Here is a 5081-nt window from a genome sequence, read left to right as displayed (position 1 = left end):
CTTTTGAATACGCTATCTAGGTTGGTCATAACTTTCCTTCCAAGGAGTAAGCGTCTTTTAATTTCATGGCTGCAGTCACCACATCTGCAGTGATTTTGGAGCCCAAAAAAGATAAAGTCTGACACTGTTTCCACTGTTACCCCATCTATTTCCCATGAAGTGATGGGACCAGATGCCATGATCTTCGTTTTCTGAATGTTGAGTTTTAAGCCAACTTTTTCACTCTCCTCTTTCACTGTCATCAAGAGGCTTTTTGTTCCTCTTCACTCTCTGCCATAAGGCTGGTGTCATCTGCGTATCTGAGATTATTGATGTTTCTCCCAGAAATCTTGAATCCAGCTTGTACTTCTTCCACTTATCATTGCTGCTGCTACTGCTGCTAAGTCGCTTCAGTTGTGTCTGACTCTATGCGACCCCATAGACGGCAGCCCACCAGGCTCCTCTGTCCCTGGGATTCTCCAGTCAAGAACACTGGAGTGGGTTGCCATTTCCTTCTCCAATGCATGAAAGTGAAAAGTGAAAGTGAAGTCGCTCAGTCATGCCCGACTCTTAGCGACCCCATGGACTGCAGCCTACCAGGCTCCTCCATCCATGGGATTTTCCAGGCAAGAGTACTGGAGTGGGGTACTATTGCCTTCTCTGCCACTTATCATTAGCAGAATGTAAATCAAAACTATAATGAGATACTACCTTATACACATCAGTATGGCTACTATTAAAAGAACAGAAAGCAACAAATGTTGGTGAGGATATGATGACACTGGAATACTTGTATAATATTAGCAGGGATATAAAATGGTAGAGCTACTGTGGGAAGTGATATAGCTAGCTGTATGGTGATTCCTCAAAAATTTAAAAATAGAATTAGCATATGATTCACTAATTCCACTTCTGGATATTTATCCCAAAGAATTGAAAGTGGGATCTTGCAGAGATATTTGTACACTTGTGTTGATAGCATCATTGTTCACAGTAGCTCAAATGTAGAAGCAACCGAAGTGCCCAGAGACAGATGAATAGATAAGCAAAACATGATTCATGCATAAAGTGGAATATTACATAGTCTTAAAAAAGAAGGAAATTCCACAATGTGTGGCAACACGGATAAATCTTGAGGACATTATGCTAAGTGAAATAAGCCAATCACAGAAGGACAAATACTGTATGGTTCCATTTAAATAAGATACTTAAAGTAGTTAAGTTGTTAGAGACAGAAAGTAGAATAGTGGTTGCCAGGAGCTGGAGAAAGGGGAGAATGGGGAGTTATTGTTTACCGGGCCTAGAGTTTCAGTTATACCAAGATGAAAAACGTTATTGGGATGGATGTTGGTGATGGCTGCATAAGACTGTGAATCTAGTCAAACCTCTAAATGATACACTTTAAAATGGTTAAATGGTGAACTTTATGTTATGTGTATATACCACCATAAACTATTTTAAAAGAAGGAAATGCTGATGACATGGATTTGAAGACATTATGCTAAGTGACTTAGCCATACATAAAAGGGGAAATACTGTATGGTTTCAGTCACATAAGGTACCTAGAGCACTCAATCCATAGAGACATGAAGTAGAATTGGTTTCCAGGGGCTGGAGAGGAGTCAGTATTCAAAGGGTACAGAGTTTCAGTACTGTTTGAAAGAGTATTGAAAAGGATACCAAAACGTATCCATTTGGGAAGATGGAAAAGTTCAGGAGGTGATTATGGCTGACGATAGTGATTTTGGCTCCTGACAGTAAGAATATATTTAATGCCACTGAACTGTATGCCTAAAAATGATCTAAATGGTAAATTTCAAACATGGGAGTAACATAAACGTCCATTGACAGAAGAATGGATAAAGAAGATGTGGTACATGTATACAATGGAATATTACCCAGCCATTAAAAAGAATGGAATAATGCCATTTGCAGCAGCGTGGACGGACCTAGACAATGTCATACTGAGTGAAGTCAGTCAGACAGAGAAGGAGAAATATCATATGACACCCCTTTTATGTGGAATCTAAAAAGAAATGATACAAATGAACTTACAAAAGAGACAGAGACTCACAGGCTTAGAAAATGAACTTACAGTTGCTGGGGGTAAGGGATAGTTAGGGACTTTGGAAAGGTCATGTTCACACTGTTGTATTTAAAATGGATAACCAACAAAGACTTATTGTAAAAGACATGGAATTCTGCTCGATGTTATGTGCCAGGCTGAGTGGGAGAGGAGTCTGGGGGAGAATAAATACAAGTGTATGTATGGCTGAGTCCCTTTGCTGTTCACCTGAAACTACCACAACATTGTTAATTGGCTCAGCCCCAATACAAAATGTTTTTGGTGTTAAAAAACTAAATGGTAAGTTTCATGTTATGTTATATTTTTACAAAATAATATAGTATACTAACACATGTATATGGAATTTAGAAAGATGGTAACGATGACCCTATATGCGATACAGCAAAAGAGACACAGATGTATAGAACAGATTTTTGGACTTTGCAGGAGAAGGAGAGGGTGGGATGATCTGAGAGAATAGCATTGAAAAATGTATATTATCATATGTGAAACAGATTGCCAGTCCAGGTTCGATGCATGAGACAGGGTGCTCAGGGCTGGTGCACTGGGATGACCCTGAGGAATGGGATGGGGAGGGAGGCGGGGGGTTGTTCAGGATGGGAACACATATACACCCATGGCTGATTCATGTCAATGTATGGCAAAAACCACTACAATATTGTAAAGTAATTAGCCTGCAATTAAAATAAATTTTTTTAAAAAGTAAGCAAAAAAGATATGAGTTTTAAATTTTGATTAATCTTTAAAAATTATTCCTAGAAGTTCTGTTTGGTTCTATTTTAAATTTTCTATGTCAGTTTTATAGTTTCCTATTCTCTGCAGATAACTTTCCTGCAGATATTTTTTAAGCGTTAAATACCTTTTAACATCATAGACAGTTATTTTGTAATCTGTGTCTTATGTTTTTAACACTGGACTTTTTTGTAGGTCGGTTTCTGCTGTCCATTGTTTCTGCTGGCTCTCACTGTGGTGTGTTTTTCCTTATGGCATTGGTTATTTTTTATTGTATGCTGCTCATTTTCCTTGCAAAAGTATTTGTGAGATGAAATGCTTTCTTTCAGGATTTGCATTTGTTTCTGCAAGTTGTCTGGGGTTACTGCCAGCCAAAGGCCACTTTAAACCAAATTCACTTTTGAGCTTACTTTGGGATCTCCATAAACGTCTACTTATGACTGCAAATTTTTAGAGGATTCCCTCCTTCCATTCTGCTCAGTGCCTCAGCAACTCTCATTTAGTTTGCTAATTCACCTTTTTTCCTGAAAGTAGCTTTTCAGGTTTGTAGAATACTGTGGGAGATTCTCCTATTACACTTTTGACTTTTGCCCCTTCACCATCAAGAGACCAAACAAAGTTCAGGTTTGCTTGGATCAAAAAATGCACTTGGAGCGAAAACAGCTCGAGTACTGCTCTCACTGCTCTAGGCATCGATCCCTCTTTCCTTAGACTTTTGTACTGTTAATTCTTTACTACTAGGTTGAAACATAAGGAATTATTATCAGTTGGCCATTTTTTGGCTGTCACAAGGTGAATCTAGTAAATATAATATTTAGCCAGATTCTGGATATTTCTTCGGTTTTATCCAACATTTTAAATTGTCTTGAGCAATTGGCCTGAATAACCTAGTCTGCCAAATTCCCAGAAATGGAGTCTATCTTTTAGCTATCCCCGATAATGCTTGTGGGAAGACTTCCCTTTCCAAAGCCAGCTCACTCATGTGTAATCTCTGGAAACTTTCTCCTACGGATTATCTCCTTACTTGGGTGATCACAATTTCTCTGTTTCAGCTAATTCCTTCTTTTCTGCCTTTTTTGGTTAATGGTTTATGTTGCTTTCTTCACAAGAAAACTTTTTCAGCAAGTGGGAATGACCTTCTCTTTCTCACAATGTACCTTCTAGTCACTGGAGAGAGTAAAGCAGGAAAGAGAAAGATGACAAACAAAAAAAGATGAAAAAGGAAACACAGCTGAAAGGCAAAAAAGGCTGTTATGAAAGGCTAATGTGAATAAAATCCAGGACTGCGGTCATGTTGTTGGCTAACAGTAGCCAGTTCCATTCGGAGCAGAATCACAGGAAAAAGATTTCCAAAAAAGAAGCAAAATTGAGAGATTACTGGATGTGTATTGGATGTATGTAAACATTTTGAGAGGAGAAATATCAGAAGTGAAGCTAGCAAATCACTAAACTAAACAAAATAATGACAACATACATACACGTACTTCTAAAACAAACAAAAAATAAAGCCATTATAAACTCTGGTAAAAATTAAAGCTGTAAGTAAAGATGGTCATAATCATTGTGCACATGGATCATCTATAAATAATATTTACAAAGCCATGACTATGAATATGGAAATTGGTTTACTGTGAAAAAAACTATATTAGGAAAATGGGGAATGTACACATAATTGAGGGGTGGTGTGAAGTGAAAGTGAAAGTCACTCAGTCATGTCCGGCTCTCTGCGACCCCATAGACTATACAGTCCATGGAATTCTCCAGGCCAGGATACTGGAGTGGGTAGCCTTTCCCTTCTCCAGGGGATCTTCCCAACCCAGGGATCAAACCGAGGTCTCACGCATTGCAGGCAGATTCTTTACCAGCTGAGCCACAAGGGAAGGCCGTGAATGCTGGAGTGGGTAGCCTATCCTTTCTCCAGGGGATCTTTCTGACCCAGGAATTGAACTGGGGTCTCCAGCATTGCAGGCGGATTCTTTACCAACTGAGCTATGAGGGAAGTGGGAGGTTTCAGTTCAGTTCAGTTGCTCAGTCGTGTCCGACTCTTTGCGACCCTATGAATTGCAGCATGCCAGGCCTCCCTGTCCATCACCAACTCCTGGAGTTCACTCAAACTCACATCCATTGAGTCAGTGATGCCATCCAGCCATCTCATCCTCTGTTGTCCCCTTTACCTCCTACCCCCAATCCCTCCCAGCATCAGAGTCTTTTCCAATGAGTCAGCTCTTTGCATGAGGTGGCCAAAGTACTGGGGTTTCAGCTTTAGCGTCATTCCTTCCAAAGA

The sequence above is a fragment of the Bison bison genome, unplaced genomic scaffold (genome assembly GCF_000754665.1).
Source record: "Bison bison bison isolate TAMUID 2011002044 unplaced genomic scaffold, Bison_UMD1.0 scf7180017864224, whole genome shotgun sequence".
Classification (NCBI taxonomy): Eukaryota; Metazoa; Chordata; class Mammalia; order Artiodactyla; family Bovidae; genus Bison; species Bison bison.
The sequence above is the reverse complement of the archived record's forward strand: the minus strand, read 5'-3'. Positions refer to the sequence as shown.